At 38.0% G+C, this 20,096-nt stretch overlaps 1 protein-coding gene and 1 pseudogene across 4 annotated transcripts in view; one reads left to right on the top strand and one right to left on the bottom strand.

The window, feature by feature from the left end:
* The window catches only part of WBP4 (WW domain binding protein 4), an 87,052-nt gene that overhangs the window by 50,868 nt on the left and 16,088 nt on the right, over nucleotides 1-20,096 (top strand). The window lies entirely within an intron of this gene.
* LOC306659311 (kelch repeat and BTB domain-containing protein 6-like) lies at nucleotides 1,507-4,156 on the bottom strand (annotated as a pseudogene). Its single transcript has one exon. The product of its transcript is annotated as a kelch repeat and BTB domain-containing protein 6-like (transcript).

Below are 20,096 nucleotides of genomic sequence, written 5' to 3' on the forward strand. Positions count from 1 at the left end.
AAAGCAATACAGCAGGAAGAGTAAAGCAGGAGGTATCATAATACCAGACCTAAAATTATATTATAGATCTATAGTTACAAAAATTGGCACCAAAACAGGCAGGTGGACCAGTGGTACAGAATAGAAGACACAGAGACAAACCCACATAAATACAGATATCTCCAACTAGACAAAGGTGCCAAAAACATACAATGGAGAAAAGATAGCCTTTTGGACAAATCTTGCTGGGAAAACTGGAAGTTCATATGCAGCAAAATAAAATTAAACCCCTATCTCTCACCCTGCACAAAACAAGCAACTCCAGATGGATCAAGGTCCTAGGAATTAGACCAGAGACCCTGCACCAAATAGAAGAAAAGGAAGGCCCAAATCTTCATTATGTCAGCTTAGGACCGGACTTCCTTAACAAGACTCCCAAAGCACCAAGAAGTTAAATCAAGAATCCATAAATGGGATAGACTCAAACTAAAAAGCTTCTTTTCAGCAAAAGAAACAATCAATAATGCAAAGAGAGAGCCTACAGAGTGGGAGAAATCTTTAGATAGAGCACTAATCTCCAGAATGTATAAAGAACTCAAAAAACTTAACAACAAAAATACAAATAACCCAATCAATATGTAGGCTAAGGAACTGAGCAAACAGTTCACAGAAGATATACAAACAACAAATATATGAAAAAATGTTCAAAATCTCTAGTAATTAGAGAAATGCAAATCAAAACCACCCTAAGATTTCATCTCACTCCAATCAGAATGGCAATTATCAAGAATACAACCAACAATAAGTATTGGCTAGGATATGGGGAAAAATGAACTCATTGCAAATGAGTTCAACCACTTTGGAAACAGTATGGAGATTACTTAGAAAGCCTGAAATGGACACACTATTTGACCCAGCTATCCCACTCATCTGCCTATACCGAAAGGACTTAAGATCAGCATACTATAGTATGCAGCTATATCAATGTTTATAGCAGCTCAATTCATAATACATAAATTGTGCAACCAACCTAGATGCCCTTGGATAGATGAATAGATAGAGTAACTGTCATATGTATACACAATGGAATATTACTTAGTCAAAAAGAAGAATAAAATTATGGCATTTGCTGGTAAATGGATGGAGTTGGAGAATATCTTGCTAAGCAAGATAAGCCAATCCTAAAAAAACAAAGGCTAAATGTTTTCTCTGAAAAGTGGATCCTGATGCATAATTGTGGTGACAATGGGGTAAGGGAAGAATGGAGGAATTTTGGATTGGGTAGAGGGAAATGAGGTGGTGGAGGAGGCAGGGGGTGGGAAAGATGGAATGAGACAAACATCATTACCCTATATACATGTATGATTGCACAAATGGTGTGACTCTATATCATGTACAACTACAGAAATGAAAAGTTGTACTCCACTTGTGTACAATGAATCAAAATGCATTTCAATGTCATGTATAACTAAATAGAACAATTTTTTTAAAAGTAAAATTCAAAAGTTATAATGCTTATGGTAATGAACCAAATATAAAATTTATCAGAAGTTTAAATTTGTGTAATGAAACACAAACATAATACATAATCAAATACTGGGCTTTTAGCACAGTAAATTATTAAATATGTGGATCTGAATATTAAAATTCTGAAACATTAAATTATTTAACTATTTTGAACATTACCATTTTAAACCCAAACCTGCAGCTAATCAACTTCCTTATTTCTTCAGGAAGAGGCAAATTTATCTTTTTATACTTTCCACAGCAGCAAAAATACCTTAGTGCTTCAATTAAGTTACAACAAATCCTGTTGATTCTGTGCATTTCAGTGAGGTGCTACCAAAATCTTCATCATAAAGAGAACCTGTACTTCCTGACTCAGAGTTCAGATCACTGAACCCACCTAAGTCACACTTAGTACTAGATTCACTGGGTATATCATCTTCTTCAGTAAGAAAACTCTGACCAGGTTCAAGGCAAAAAAGGATAACTTGAGCTGAGAGGCAAAAAAAGTTAACAGTCAAACTGTAAGAGGCCTAATGTGGTGCCTACATTAATCCATTGGTCTCCCCTACTATTGTATTCATACATAGTCACACAGTTCTTTGACATGGAGGGGTGCGGGAAGTGATGAGCAACAACTTTTGGCCATGATTGATAAGTCAGTAATTGTTGATTTCTGACACCAAGGGAATATTGTTAATTTGCCTCCATTCTGCCCTAACTGGGTTGTAGACCTTCATGACTGGGATGTCACAAATACAATAGATGTCATCATTGAACACACATGCTTTCCGAAAGTCACTTCGTTTAAGAGAAGTGCATGTCAGCCACATATTGTGGCTAGGATCATAACAGAACATGCACTTACTATTGAGAACATAGAGATAGTTTCAGATTAACATTAAGTCAAAGGATATAAAGGAATGGGGTAGTGGAGCTACTAATGCCCATTGAGTTCTCTGAACATTGTAGCATTCAACTTCTTTCAATTTAATTCCAGTAATAGGGTCTCACCCACCCAAAATGTAAATGTAGCCATTAAGATATGCCACATTCATGATCTCATGACACAGCAAGCGATCTGCCAGTTGCTGCCAATTATTTTGGGCTGGTTTATAAACCCAGAGGTCTTTCCTGGGTTGGGCAATTAGGTAGATGTCATGGTCTGGAGAGACACAGTTAAAGTGGTGACAGTCCTCATATGAACAAGGCAGGTCCAAGGTGAGGGCACTTTGTAAATGTCTCTGGAGTATGGGTCACAGCAGAAGAAGGGATCTTTGGGGTGTCCAAAGAAAATCACCATCTTCTTGTAACAAAGACCCAGCCTCTGGGGTGAATTTTCTTCAGCAGATACAAAACAGTTGCTGTTGCTACTACGGCTGTTCGGCACTGGCACCAGAGACTTGTACAATATGTCACCATAGCACATCTACAGGGCCCCTTCAATAGTGTCTGGGCAGTACTTCTTCAGAACGGGCCTAGTTAGCAGTCCTTCCAAGTAGTCCTGATCTTCTTCACTTCAAGACTTCTGCAGCACTGGGACCTCGCTCTTTGGGAGCATCCTCCAGCCACTGCACAGTCACAAAGCACACTGTCTGCTCACTCTATATCCAGACTATCCAGGCACAGGTCACCCAGTAGTTGGGTCAGGGTCAGATCTGCTAGTCTCTTCCTGAACTGAACCCATCCTGCTGAGCTCCTTGATGCTATGGGCTATAAAGGACTGGGCCTGTGATTGCAGTTTGTGGTCAAAAGCATCAACAAACGAGGATGGTAGTGCGGTTAGTGAGGTCAAGACGACAGGCTAGTATTGCTTCCAGCACAGGCTTCCTGCACACACTCAAGTTGGAGCATGTCAGAGGCTGCCTACCAGCACAGCACGTTTGCCTTCTCAGGGACACATGACCTTTGTAGCAGTTGTCGATCAACACTTTGAGGGGCTCTGCATTCACATCATGCATGGTCACGCTAATCTGATGGCTCTCATACATGCCACCTGTGAACATGCTCTTTGAGTAGGGGCATGCAGCTGCCAGTACGTTGAGGTTGCTGAGGAACAGGCATCCTGTGCCAGGACCACTGCCAGGCGTCACCACCTCGGTGGTCACATTACATAGCAGCTGCTGGAGCTGTGCCAGCAGGGCTGCAGAATGCGCTGTGTCCTTTGATGTGCCTGTGAAAGAGGCCGAAACAGTGGCCTTGTGAACCCTCTTTGTTCGCCTCCCACCTCGGGGGCAGGTGAGGCAGAGGTTACGCGGAGCGTCTTCCCGGGACTCCATGGGGAGATGGCGGCGGGGCGCAGAGGGCGAGAACTGCTGCGGGCACTATGCTTTGACTCCTCAATCTGCGCTCGGGCTGAGGCTAAATAGAGGAGTCTGGAAAGAAACTGCAGCACCGGTCCATTTACTTAATTCAGCCATAAACCGCGGTGTCGCTTCCCTTTATCGCGGATGCAGTGCCTGACTCACTGTTTCCGTTTCGCACACTTCCTCCGCCTCAACTGGCCCCCCCACATCCCTGCGGTGTGGACTGGCAAGGACCGCCATTACCGCGCATGCGTTTTTGCTTAGTGCCCTGGGAACTATCACTCCCAGGATGCCTTTGGTGCCTAAAGGCATGCTGGGGCCCTGTTGACTGCTCCACACAGGCGACGGACAGAAGCCGCTTTGCATGTCGGGAGTTGTAGTTTGTGAAATGTTGAGAGCCGTTTTTGGCTGTTCATTGTTTCGAGGCGTCAATTCTCTTGGAACTGATTTTAGGGTTTAGAACTAGTCGTTCAATTCTAGTATTTATTGTGTGATTTTTCTCATCGAACTCTTTCCTCTTTTGTAAAATGCGAATAAACATTTGATAGGATTGTGTGAAAATTAAATATGAAGATAAATTGAATATATTAAATATTAAGATAAATATGAAGACCATAGAATACTTTTCATATTTGTTGGTTTGTAGTATGATTAATAGCATGCACAATTCTTAGAATATAAGAAATTAGTGAGGTTTAGTTTTTCTTTTGTCATTTATGAAAACGAAGCAATTTGAAATTATGAGCCTATGGAGAAAACCCTCCAAGTTTCTGCAGAGATCTCTTTAAGTTTGTTTTGATTTTATTTTTAAAATAATTTTAAGTTTTACAGGAAAATTGAGCAGAAAGTGCAGGGAACACCCTCATACCCCACATTCCCTCACGGTTTCCCGTTATTAACATCTTGCTTTAGTGTATGATTTATTAGAATCAGTGAATGACTACTGATACACTAACATTGAATAAAGTCTATAGTAATATGATTTCACTCATTGTGTTGTACAGGTCTATGAGGTTTTGTTTATTTGTTTCGTTTTGCAGTGCTTGGAATCCAATGTAAGGCCTTGCCCAGGTTAGTTTAGCTCTGTACCCCTGAGCTACATCCCCAGCCCAGACCTATGGGTTTTGATAAATGTGTCATATGTCTACTGTTCTAAGACACAGAGTAATTTCATTGCTTTATAAAGCCCTGTAGTCTGTTTATTCCTCCTTTTCTCCCTCAAATCGTGGTAACCACTGATATTTTTACCATGTGATTTTATGAGAATATGATCTCTCTCTTGAAGGACAGACTTAATTCCTAAATCCCCTAAATTCTGTCATCACTTTCCTTCTCCCTGAAACCAAAAGACAACTCTGAGGATTTCTAGGAATTGTTGCTATTTCTGGAACCGAGTCCTAGCCACCGCCTCTCACCCCCACACTGGGGATTGAACCCAGGGATGCTTTACCACTTAGTTACATTCCCAGCCCTTTTTATTTTGAGACAGGGTCTCCTTAATTTGCTTAGGATCTTATAAAGTTGGAATCCTTCTGCTTCAGCTTCTGGAATCACTGGGATTACAGGCATGTGCCACCACACCTGGCAGATTTTTCATTTATTGCCTTTCCTTTTTTTGCCCTCCCTAGGGAAACTACCTCCAACCCCCTGACGGGGACTTTCCCTCCATGTATGCATTTCAAAACCTGAAAATCTCTTTAGCCTCTTCTCCAACTTTTGGACTTTCTAAGTAGTCAGTACCCCTTTCCCATTTATATACAAAAGAGATTATGTGTGAGATCCTGCACTGTAATGTACCAAACAAACAAAAGACATGCCCTAAGGGTATTTACACAAAAACAATGAAAATCAGAGGCCTGTGGATACTTTCACTTCTTTTTAAACTCTGTTGCTCATGTATTTCCCCCCTTGCTATTTGAAGTTGCTACTGCTTTCAGAGGTGTCTTAATTTAAACTGGGTTATCCACTTGACCTTTAAATACCCCACACAATTCAGACCTTACAACTCACTGAGCACACCCAACAGTTTCTACTTCCACACTAACCTTCTGTGAAATCCTGCTACTTTCTCCCTCTCACATTATTATCTACCACTGTCAAAACCCCAATCTGGCTACTCTTCTTCCTCTTCCCTCATTGATTAATTTTAAAAACCAAAGGTATCTCTGCATATACTTACAAGTTTCCTTCCTTCCTTCCTTTTCCTTACATGATTTCAAATTAATGGTGCTGAATTTTTCATAAATGCTGGAAGAAAAGTTCAAATTATTTTATCTTTATACTCTAGGGATGACCTTATGACTGTATTATCATTGCAGTCTCCAATTCTTCTGAGGAAGAGTTCCAAAAATGCCTCTGAAAGACATTGATTTTGCCTTCTTTGTAGACAGTTCTTACCTCACGAATACAAATGGGGAATTTTAGGCAGGATACACTATTGCAGATTTTTAACAACCTAATAAGTTCAGCCCTACCTAAGCTTAAATCAGGTCAGGGGACTACACTGGTAAACTTCACCCAAGAACAAAATAAGAAAGCTAGTTCGGAACAGTGCACGTCTGTAATCCTAGCTGCTCAGGAGACTGAGGCAGGGTATAGTGAATAAGAAGCCAGCCTCAGCAACTTAGCAAGGCCCTAAGCAACTGAGGAGTCCCTGTCTCTAAATAAAATATTTTTAAAAGGCTGGGGATGTGTCTCAGTGGTTAAGCACCCCTGGTTTTAATCCCCAGTACCAAAAAAAGAAAAAAAGAAAAAAAAAAAAAAACTCAAAAAGCTAACATTTACTCAAATAGCCAGTATACTTTCAGAGTTGTACATGGTTTTGGTATGCTATGGGAGCAGAGGGTTCTTGATAACTGCAGAGATGCCTATAAAAAAAAAAAAAATGGAACCCAAGCCACTAACCTTCACCCAAGGAATAAGCTATTCTCAAAATCAAAGCTCATATTAGTGACCAGACCCCCAAAGCTAAAGGAAATTCCTTGGTAGACCAATATGCAAAGGTAGCTGCTTCTTAAGGAAGTGTTTCCTTAACTATAGTTCTCCTTGTTCAAAGAACTCAAAAGCCAGATTCTATTTAAGACCTGTGCCTGAAAAAACTAATGAGAATAAATTGGGAATTTTATCTCAGATGGGCATTGAAGATGCCCAGAAAACTGCTTGGTTCCTCCTTGGTCCCTTGCTCAAAAGTTAGCTCACAACCTCTGTATGTTTACATACCATGGCAAAGAAAATCTTAGAGCTCTCTACAAATACTATTGGGCATGCCCTAATATTGAGCAGGTAAACTTCACTTTGCCCTATCTTCCAGAGACAAGTCTAGGTGGGGCAAGGGTAAAAGCTAGTCCTTAACTTCATTGGAAAACAAATTTTATCCAACTCCCAAAGTCTTGTGGGTGCAAATATCTTTTAACTACAATTCACATATTCCTAGCATACTTAGAACTTTTCCCTGCAAACAGGCTACTGCCACTACTATAGCTAAGTTGGTACCAGAAGGAAATTCACTTCAATTGTAAGATTATTCAAGATCTTCAGTAAGGACTTCCACTGTTAAGAAAAACTGCTGTGTCTTTACCATGCTCAATCTAGGAAAATAAATTAGGGCAGTGGTGCTCCTGAATTCAAATTAGTCAAACACTGTTTGCAGCTCTGCCAGCACAAATTTTTGCTTTTAACCCTGATGATTCTTGAATCATACTGCCACCAGTCAGAATTGATGATCCCCTTATGACATAATTACTGGCAAGCCAATGTGAATTCTTTACCTCTCCTGGACCTTAAATGACCCTAATTTGACCCAATCTAATATCTGTCCTTATTGATGAGAGTCTTTTTAAGTGTACACTTGTTTATCAATGGTAGATCAGGTCTGCCTTTCCCACCACAACCCATACATGATCTTCAAATTAAAGATCTAGAAAAGATAACAGTGGAAGCCCAATCTTGAATTTAAATAAAAGGAATCTTACACTGTGTTCCTAACCACCAAAACTGCCGCAAGGCTATACGTGAAAAAGTAATTTATATTTCACAATGAAAAAATACAAATCATACTCTGAATGGAAATATACTCTAAATTGAGACTATTTAGGAAATCCTAACCCTAGAAGCAGTAGTTGACACAAAGTAGACCATCTGTTCCAGACTCCCAGATTAGGTACACAATTTTAAGAAGGAGAAAGCTTCCACCCATGGCCCTAGAACATTATCCTCCAGGAGCACCCCCAAGATTGACAGCAAATTACCATTCCCTTCATCATGTCGCAGGGAGACTTTTCTCTCTGTGGCCCATTTAAACTTACCACCACACTACAATCACAGTTTCTCAGCATGTACCAGGTGAACCTTAACTTTCAACATAGTAATGCATCTCTTGAAACCTTCAAACTCCATTAGTCTACTTCAGTAGAATTGAGTACAGGAAAAAATATCAGTGGGGTGCAGTGATGCACACCTGTAATCCCAGTGGCTCAGGAGGCTGAGGCAGAAGGATCACAAGTTCAAAGACAGCCTCAGCAACTTATCAAGGGCCTGAGCAAATTAGTGAAACCCTGTCTCAAAATAAAAAAATAAATAATGATCTGAGGATGTGACTCAGTGTTTAAGTACCCCTATGTTCAACCCCTGGTCCAAAAAAAAAATATATATATATATTATTAATAATAATATATATATATATATAAAACAACACTTTTATCCCTAAAAAACACAACTTTCTCCTCCACCACTTTCCAATCAGCCTTGTGGATATATATGAATATATGCATGAATATATTTGGGGAAAATATATATGAAAACCTATATAAGTATATAAACCATATATGGATATGTTTAGGGTTATATAGTTATGGGTTAGTTAAAAGATAGAGTATATATATATAAATGAATATATAGGTGAATATATAAATATATGTCAATATGTATGGATAGTCTTACAAATATATATAATTTTATATGTATATTATTTTAAGGTTAGGAGTATTTAGGGTGAGAACTAAGTTTCAGAGTAGGGTTAAGGTTAGGATATGAACAAACATCAATACATGTGAATATGCATATGAATATATGTGAAAATATATATGAAATCTATATAATACATATTATTTCATATATGCATAGGTTTAGTGCTAGGTGCATAGTTATGGTTTGGATTAAAGAAAAGGTATGAATGTATTAATGAATATATATAAATTTGTATATGAATATACAGATATATTTGTAAAAATATCTATGAATATTCATATATCTGGTTTTCTATATAAAGAAGTTTTGGTATAGGGGTAGAGTTAAAGTTAGAACTAAATTTAGGGGTAGGGTTTGGTTTACAGCATAAACATATATGTCAATATATATGAATATATGTATGAATATATATGTGAAAATATATATGAAAACCTATTTAAATATATATGGTTTCATATAAAGGTATGGTTAGATTTATGGCTACAGTGTGGTTTAAACATAGGATATTTATATAAAGAATATAAATGGAAGGGGATTCAAGATGGCGGACTAGAGGGTGGCTGCGTTTCGTGTTGCTCCAGGACTCAGGACTCAAGAAGAGGAGATATAGAGAGCCTTGGGACCAACTCAAAGCAGCCGGGCGAGAATCTCCCACTGGGCAGGCGTCCCGGACGGGGCAGGAGTCCTGGACGGGGCGATAGCCCCAAAAGCAGGGACCTTTGCAAAGTAGAACTGCCGGCGAGGCGCCCCTCCCCCTGCCGGAGCAGTGATCGCAGACAGCTGGGAGCATTGAAGAGGGGGCCGCCCAGAGGAGAAGGAGAAATACGGGCTCGGCACGTTGCTTGGAATTGGATCAGCTGCGCCAGGGCTCCGGGCGGCTATCCGGAGGAGCAGCGTGGACGCAGGACTCAAGAAAAGGAGATATTGAGAGACTTGGGACCAGCTCAAAGCAGCCGGGTGAGTGTTTCCCACTGGGCAGGCAGACGGGGCGGTAGCCCCCAGACAGGGCGGTAGCCCCGAAAGCAGGGATCTTTGCAAAGTAGAACTGCCGGCGAGGCGCCCCTCCCCCCGCCGGAGCAGTGATCGCACACAGCTGGGAGCATTGGAGAGGTGGCTGTTCACCACAGCGCTTGGACTCGGCGCAACCCACCTGCGCTCTGGGAGGCTGCCCAAAGGAGAAGGTGCTTGGTGAGCTGTTTGGACTGAACGTGACCACCCCTGAACACAGGGGGCTGCCCAGAGGAGAAGGAGAAATACGGGCTCCGCACGTCGCTTGGAATTGGAACAGCTGCGCCAGGGCTCTGGGCGGCTATCCGGTGGAACAGTGTGGTGAGTGGTTTGGTCCCAGAGCATCCGCTCCTGAACATAGGGGGTTGTCTGGAGAAGGAGGAGGAGCGCGGCGGGGTGCTTGGGCTCGAAGTGACTGCACCAAGGCTACGGGAGGCAGTCGGGACAAGAAGGTGCACAGTGAGTTCTTGGGACTCGTGACGCACCAGATCTCTGGGTGACTGCCTGGTGGAGAAAGTGGTGCGTGGTGGGTCACTTGGTCTTAGAGCGACCGCACGGAACAACAGGTGGCTGCCAGAGGAAAAGGCGTGTGGCGGGTCACTGGGACTCGGAGCGATTGTAAGGGGCTCCAGGTGGCTGCTCAGAGGAGGGGCCACATAGCCAGGCGAAAAGTGCAGAGCAGGGTCCTAGACGGCTTCTTGGTGGAAGGGCCCCACAGACAAACTGAGGGGCGGAGCGAAGGCTCCAGGACTGCAGGAAGCTTCTCTGAGGAGAGGCAGCCGAAGGAGATTCGTTTGTGAAGGGTGAGGCTTCCAGGCCCAGGAGGTAGGTCCGGGTCCCTGGGAACATTGCAGAAGAAGGCTGCCCAGCCCAGGCGGTAGTTGTGAATTGAACGGAACCTCTGGGAGGAAAACCGACCAGCGAGAACTCCCCACCGGGTGACTCCTCCCTGTTGGGTGAGGTTCTCCCAAAAGGACCGTAAAATCAGAGACACAGGCCCAAACTGGTCTTGCATCAGCCCACAACCTACTTCCCTTCTGGATGACCATTCATCAGCAAGTGAAGGTACCTCTGCCCACTAGCAGGGAATATACCCCACCAGAAGGCCACCACCCCTAGGGAGTCAGCTCCCTTGTGGAGCACTGCATTATCAACTTCCTCCAAGATTTCAGGCTACTGAAGACTAAGAGGGGATATAATAGAAATCTTCAGGGATATTATAAGACAATAGAGGAAACCTGCAATATCACAGCGGTCAACTGATACCTGAACAATATGAGAAAACAAGGAAAGAAAATGCTGCAAACAAATCTAGATGTTACATCAATGAAACCCAACGACAGCATGGCAGAAGAAATGACAGAAAGGGAGTTCAGAATGTACATAATTAAAATGCTCAGGGAAGCAAATGACGAGATGCAAGAGCAAATGCAGGCACTGAATGATCGCACCAATCGACAGTTAAAAGAGCAAATACAGGAAGCAAAAGATCACTTCAATAAAGAGTTAGAGATATTGAAAAAAAACCAAACAGAAATCCTTGAAATGAAGGAAACAATAAACCAAATTAAGAACTCCATAGAAAGCATAACCAATAGAATAGAACACCTGGAAGACAGAACATCAGACATTGAAGATAAAATATTTAACCTTGAAAACAAAGTTGAACAAACTGAGAAGATGGTAAGAAATCATGAACAGAATCTCCAAGAACTATGGGATATCATGAAGAGGCCAAATTTGAGAATTATTGGAATTGAGGAAGGCTTAGAGAAACAGACCAAAGGAATGAACAATCTATTCAATGAAATACTATCAGAAAATTTCCCAAATCTGAAGAATGAAATGGAAGATCAAGTAAAAGAGGCTTATAGGACTCCAAATATACAAAATTACAACAGACCCACACCAAGGCACATTATAATGAAAATGCCCAACATACAAAATAAAGACAGAATTTTAAAGGCCGCAAGAGAGAGGAATCAGATTACATTCAGGGGGAAACCAATACGGATATCAGCAGATTTTTCAATCCAGACCCTAAAAGCTAGAAGGGCCTGGAACAACATTTTTCAAGCCCTGAAAGAAAATGGATGCCAACCAAGAATCTTATACCCAGCAAAACTTACCTTCAAATTTGATGATGAAATAAAATCCTTCCATGATAAAGAAAAGCTAAAAGAATTTACAAAAAGAAAGCCAGCATTACAGAACATTCTCAGCAAAATATTCCATGAGGAAGAGATGAAAAACAAAGAAACAAATCAGCAATGGGAGGAACCATCCTAAAGGAATTGTCAAATAAAGGAAGAACCAAGTCGTCTCAAAATAAATAAATAAATAAATAAATAAAATGAACCAAATGACCGGGAATACTAATCATATCTCAATAATAACCCTGAATATTAATGGCCTGAACTCATCAATCAAAAGACATAGACTGGCAGATTGGATCAAAAAGAAAGATCCAACAATATGTTGCCTGCAAGAGACTCACCTCGTAGAAAGAGATACACATAGACTAAAGGTGAAAGGATGGGGGAAAACATATCATGCACATGGACTCAGCAAAAAAGCTGGGGTATCCATCCTCATTTCAGATAAGGTGGACTTCAAGTCAAAACTAGTCAAAAGGGATAAAGAAGGACATTACATACTGCTTAAGGGAACCATAAATCAGCAAGACATAACAATCATAAACATCTATGCCCCAAACAGTGGCTCATCCATGTATGTCAAACAAATCCTTCTCAATTTCAGAAACTAAATAGACCATAACACAATAATACTAGATGATTTTAACACGCCTCTCTCACCACTGGACAGATCTTCCAAACAAAAATTGAACAAAGAAACCATAGATCTCAATAACACAATCAATAATTTAGACTTAACGGACATTTATAGAATATACAATCCAACCAAGAGCGAATACACTTTCTTCTCAGCAGCACATGGATCCTTCTCTAAAATAGACCATATATTATGCCACAAAGCTAATGTAAGCAAATACAAAAAGATAGAGACACTACCTTGTATTCTATCAGATCATAATGGTTTGAAGTTAGAAATAAATGAAAGAGTAAAAAACAGAAGCTACTCCAACACCTGGAGATTAAACAATATGCTATTACATGATGAATGGATAACAGAAGATATTAGGAAGGAAATTAAAAAATTCCTAGAGGTAAATGAGAACAAAGAAACATCATATCAAAATCTTTGGGACACTATGAAAGCAGTACTTAGAGGAAAATTTATTTCATGGAGCGCATTCAATAAAAGAAGTAAAAATCAACAAATAAACAACCTAACACTTCAGCTCAAAGCCCTAGAAAAAGAAGAACAGACCAACACCAAAAGTAGTAGAAGACAGGAAATAGTTAAACTCAGAGCTGAAATCAACGAAATTGAAACAAAAGAAACTATACAAAAAATTGACAAAATAAATAGTTGGTTCTTTGAAAAAATAAACAAAATTGATAAACCCTTAGCCACTCTAACAAAGAGAAGACGAGAGAAAACCCAAATCACCAAAATTCGGAATGAACAAGGAAATATCACAACAGACACGATTGAAATACAAAACATAATTAGAAGCTATTTCGAAAATCTATATTCTAACCAAATAGAAAATTTCGAAGACATCAACAGGTTTCTAGAGACATATGAATTGCCTAAATTGAACGAGGAGGACATACAAAATTTAAATAGATCAATTTCAAGTAATGAAGTAGAAGAGGTCATCAAAAGCTTACCAACAAAGAAAAGTCCAGGACCAGACGGGTTCTCAGCCGAGTTCTACAAAATCTTTAAAGAAGAGCTCATTCCAATACTTCTCAAAGTATTCCATGAAATAGAAGAGGAGGGTACCCTCCCAAACTCATTCTATGAAACCAATATTACCCTGATACCCAAGCCAGACAGAGATAAATCGAGGAAAGAAAATTTCAGACCGATATCATTAATGAACATTGACGCAAAAATTCTCAATAAAATTTTAGCAAATCGCATACAAAAATATATTAAAAAGATAGTGCACCACGATCAAGTGGGTTTTATCCCAGGGATGCAAGGTTGGTTCAACATCCGGAAATCAATAAATGTAATTCACCATATCAATAGACTTAAAGTCAAGAACCACATGATTATTTCAATAGATGCAGAAAAAGCATTTGATAAAATACAACACCCCTTCATGCTCAAAACTCTAGAAAAAATAGGGATAGTGGGAACATTCCTTAACATTGTAAAGGCCATCTATGCTAAGCCCATGGCTAATATCATTCTAAACGGTGAAAAACTGAAAGCATTCCCCCTAAAAACTGGAACAAGACAGGGATGCCCTCTTTCACCACTCCTATTCAATATCGTTCTTGAGACTCTAGCCAGAGCAATTAGACAGACCAAGGAAATTAAAGGAATACGAATAGGAAAAGAAGAACTCAAACTATCCCTATTTGCGGATGATATGATTATATACTTAGAGGAACCAGGAAATTCCACCAGAAAACTGTTAGAACTCATAAGTGAATTCAGTAAAGTGGCAGGTTACAAGATCAATGCTCATAAATCCAATGCATTTTTATACATAAGTGAGGAATCCTCAGAAAGAGAAATTATGAAAACTACCCCATTCACCATAGCCTCGAAAAAAATAAAATACTTGGGAATCAATCTCACAAAAGAGGTAAAAGACCTCTACAATGAGAACTACAGAACACTAAAGAAAGAAATCGAAGAAAACCTTAGAAGATGGAAAGATCTTCCATGTTCTTGGATAGGCCGAATTAATATTGTCAAAATGGCCATACTACCAAAAGTGCTATACAGATTCAATGCAATCCCAATTAAAATCCCAATGACGTACCTTACAGAAATAGAGCAAGCAATCATGAAATTCATCTGGAAGAATAAGAAACCCAGAATAGCTAAAACAATCCTTCGCAGGAAAAATGAAGCAGGGGGTATCGCAATACCTGAACTTCAACTTTATTACAAAGCAATAGTAACAAAGACGGCATGGTACTGGTACCAAAATAGACAGGTAGATCAATGGTACAGAATAGAGGACCCGGACACAAACCCAAATAAATACAACTTTCTAATACTAGACAAAGGCGCCAAAAATATGCAATGGAGAAAAGATAGCCTCTTCAACAAATGGTGCTGGGAGAATTGGAAATCCATATGCAACAGAATGAAACTAAACCCATATTTCTCACCCTGCACAAAACTCAACTCAAAATGGATTAAGGACCTCGGAATCAGACCAGAGACTCTGCAGATTATAGAAGAAAAAGTAGGTCCCGATCTTCAACATGTCGGCCTAGGACCAGACTTCCTCAACAGGACTCCCATAGCACAAGAAATAAAAGCAAGAATCAATAACTGGGATAGATTCAAACTAAAAAGCTTTCTCTCAGCAAAGGAAACTATCAGTAATGTGAAGAAAGAGCCTACAGAGTGGGAGAATATCTTTGCCAATCGTACTTCAGATAGAGCACTAATCTCCAGAATCTATAAAGAACTCAAAAAACTCTACACCAAGAATACAAATAATCCAATCGACAAATGGGCTAAGGAAATGAACAGACACTTCACAGAAGAAGATGTACAAGCAATCAATAAACATATGAAAAAATGTTCAACATCTCTAGTAATAAGAGAAATGCAAATCAAAACCACCCTAAGATTCCATCTCACCCCAATTAGAATGGCGATTATCAAAAATACAAGCAACAGGTGTTGGCGAGGATGTGGGGAGAGAGGTACACTCATACATTGCTGGTGGGGCTGCAAATTAGTGCAGCCACTCTGGAAAGCAGTGTGGAGATTCCTTAGAAAACTTGGAATGGACCCTCCATTTGACCCAGCTATCCCACTCCTTGGCCTATACCCAAAGGATCTAAAATCAGCATACTACAGAGATACAGCCACATCAATGTTCATAGCTGCTCAATTCACAATAGCCAGACTATGGAACCAACCTAGATGCCCTTCAATTGACGAGTGGATAAAGAAACTGTGGTATTTATACACAATGGAATATTACTCAGCCATAAAGAATGACAAAATTATGGCATTTGCAGGCAAATGAATGAAATTGGAGAATATCATGCTAAGTGAGATAAGCCAATCTCAAAAAGACAAGGGACGAATGATATCGCTAATAAGTGGAGGATGACACATAATGGGGGGGAGGGAAGGGTTAGTGTTAGGGTTAGAGTTAGGGTTAGGGAGGGGGGCAAGTATGGAGGAAGAAAGTACTGTATAGAGGGTAAAGAGGGGTGGGAGGGGTGGGGGGAAGGGGAAAAAATAACAGAATGAATCTAACAACATTATTGTATGTGGATTTATGATTACACAAATGGTATGCCTTTGCACCATGTACAAACAGAGAGGCAACATGTATCTCATTTGTTTACAATAAAATAAAAAAAAAAGAATATAAATGTACATATATGTATATATATATGAATATATATGGGAATGCCTATGTGAGTATATGTGTGTACATATAAATATATATGTCAAAATATAAATGGGTGTTCATATGAAGGGTTATATTTGGGGTTAGGACTAAGTTTAGGATTAGGGTTAGGGTTAGGGTTTGAGTATGAATGTATTTATCAATATATATGATTACTTATTTGAATATGTATGTGAAAATACATAGGAAACTCTATAGAAATATACATTACTTCTTATATGGATAGGTTTAGTGTTAGGTGTGTGGTTACAGTTTGTTTTAAAGATAGAATATGAATGCATAAAAGAATATATATGAATACATATGAATGTATATATAAATGTATATGTGAATATATGAATATCTATGTCAAAATATATATGAATATTCATATAAATGTAAATGGTATTATATATAAATAGATATAGGTATAGAAGTAGTGTTAGGTTTAGGCCTAAGTTTAGAGGTAGTTTTAGGGTTAGGATTAGGGTATGAATATAAATATATGTAAAATATATATATGAAAATATATATGAAAATGTATACATATGTGTTTATATTATATATATATATATATTTTTTTTTTTTTTGGTGCTGGGGCTTGAACCCAGGGTCTTGTGCATGTGCAATGTTTTTATATATTGATAGCTGTAGGGTTAGGTATATGATAACTGGTTTAAAGGTATGAATATATATGAATTGATATGTAAATATATAAATACACATGTCAAAATATATTTGAATATTAATATAAATATATCTGGTTTTCTATATAAGTAGGATTAAGTGTAGGGGCAGTGCTAAGGTTAGGACTAAGTTAAGGGATAGGATTAGTGTTAGGGTTAGGGAATCAACATATATCAATATATATGAATATATATATGAATTTACAGGTGAAAATATACAAAAACACTACATAAATATATGACCTCATATGTAGATAGGTTTAGTGTTAGATACATGGTTATGGTTTGGTTTAAATATTGAGTATGAGCCAGATGTGGTGGCACACACCTGTAATTCCAGCAACTTGGGAGACTAAGGCAGGAGGATCGAAAGTTCAAAACCAATCTCAGCAACTTAGTGAGGCCCTACGCAACTCAGTGAGACCTGTCTCTAAATAAAATACAAAAAAGGTCTAGGGATATGACTCAGTGGTTAAGTGCCCCTGGGTTCAATCCCTGGCACCAAAATAAATAAATAAATAAATAAATAAATGGTAAAAATATATAAGATAATATGTGTAAGTACACAAAATTATATTTATAAATATGTAAATATATGAAACATGTCGATGTGTATGTGAATATTTATGGTATTAATATAAGATTGTTTCATTTTAGGGGTAGTGTTATAATTAGGTGTAAGTTTAGGTATAGGATTAGGGTTAGGATTAGGTTATGAACATATATGTAATGAATGAATATGTAAATGAATGTATATGTGAAAATATATGAAAATCTATGTTAATATATATGGTTTCATATATGGAGAGATTTAGTCCTATGTGTACAGTTATGGTTTGGTTTAAAGATATGATGTGAAAGACTGGGTTGTAGCTCAGTGGTAGAGCACTTGTCTGGCACATGTGAGGCACTGGGTTTGATACTGAGCACCACATATTCATATCAATATATCTGGTTTTCTATGCAAGCACAGTTAGTATAGGGGTAGTGTTAAGTTTATGACTAATACTATGAGTAGGGTTAGGGTTACTGTATGAATATATATGTGAAAATCTATGAAAATCTATATACATATGCATGTTTTTATACATGGATAGGTTTAGGGTTAGGTGTATGCTTATGGTTTATTGAAAAATAAGGTATAATGTATAAATGAATATATATGAATATACATGAATTTATATTGAATATATATATAAATATACATTTCAGAATATATGTGTGTACACATATAAATACATATGGTTTTCTATATAAGTAGGTTTAAGTTTAGAGGTAGTGTTAGAGTAGGACTAAATTTATGTGTAGGGTTAGGGTTGGAGAATGGACATATATATCACTACATATGAATATATATGTGAAAATATATATGAAAACATTAATATATATGACTTCATATGTATATATGTTTACAGGTAGCTGTGTGGTGATGGCTTCATTTAAATACAGGGTATGACTATATAAATGAATATATGAATATATGTTAATATATAAATATGTATGTCAAAATATATATGAATATTTGTATATATTGTTTTACATATCAGTCAGTTTAGGATATGTGGTGATGTTAGGGTATGATTAGGGTTAGGGAATGAACATATATTTCCCAAAATATATGTGAAAATATGTATGAAAACTATATAAATATACATGGTTTCAAATATGGATTTGGTTATGGTTAAGTATATGGTTATGATATGGTTTAAATATAGGATATTAACATATAAATGAATATATATGTGAATAAATACATATATAAAAATATATATGATATTAAAAACATGGTATTTTATATAAATTGATTTAAGTTTAGGGCTGTTTTTAGGGTTAATACTAAGTTTAGGAATAGGGTTAGGGTTTGTATTAGGATATGAGTAGACATATATCAGTATATATGGGACTGCAGTTATGGCTCCATGGTAGAGCACTTACCTGGCATGTGTGAAGCACTGGGTTTGATCCTCAGAACCACATAAAAATAAATAAATAAAGGTATTGTGTCCATCTACACCTAATAAAATTTAAAAATATATATGAAATATATAAATATATGTGAAATAATGTATGAAAACCTATACAAGTATATATGATTACATATATGATATTTTAGTGTTTGGTGTATTATTACGTTTTGGTTTGAAGATACGGTATGAATATGTGCATAAATAAATATGAATATCTATGCATTTAATGAGAATATATAAATATACATATCAAGGCATATATGAATATTCATATAAACATGGAATTCTATATGAGTAGGATTATGTTTAGAAGTAGAGTTAGGGTTTAATAAATTTAGGGTTAGTGTTAGGGTTAGGGTTAGGAAATGAACTTATATATCTATATATGTTTATATATGTAACAACATATATAAAAACCTATATAAATATATGTGGTTTCATATGTTGATATGTGTAGGGTTTGATGTATGGTTATGGTTTCGTTTAAAGATAGTGTATGAATATATAAATTTAAATACATGAATATATATGAATATGAATTGAATATATAAATGTATATGTTAAAATATATATGGATTTTTTTTTTAGTTCAGGTAGGAAAGAATTCCATTCATCCCGAGAAGGTGCAGACAAAAATTAATAAGTATTTATATCCTTGACTCAGGGTGACTTCAACGAAGTCCACTTCCATATCCTCAAACAGGGACAGTCCACAGTGCTGTGTTTCTGCTGGTTTATTAGGTAACTGGAGAGCATTGTTATGTAAGCAGGTCATGTAACACTGGGAGACAGAGAAGCAGAGTGCTTGGAGATGAGCAGTGACATAGTACTGGCCTAATAAGGTTTCCATGGCATTTTTCCCCATGTGCATCAGTTCAGGTTGTTGGTGGACCAGTCTGTAAGCTAGTTGTTCTGGAATATAAACTCAGTGGTCTCATGTGAGCCATTAATCTGTCTTAGTCTTCGTTTCCCCTTCCTTTTTTAAAAATCTATTTCTCTTGCTCAGGAGAGTACCTGGGAACAGCTGGCATTTCTGGGACTAGCAAGACTTTTGGATTTTTTGGCAGCTGCTTCTGGACAGCCTGTTTGGTGCAGCGTCAGTATGGTAGTTTCCTTTGGTCACCAGGTTGTCTTTCTTTTGGTGACCCTTGCAGTGGACAATTGCCACTGCAAATGCTCTCATACTTTTTTGCTCTCATACTACTTC

Source organism: Sciurus vulgaris (genome assembly GCF_902686455.1).
Source record: "Sciurus vulgaris genome assembly, chromosome: 4".
NCBI classification, from domain to species: Eukaryota; Metazoa; Chordata; class Mammalia; order Rodentia; family Sciuridae; genus Sciurus; species Sciurus vulgaris.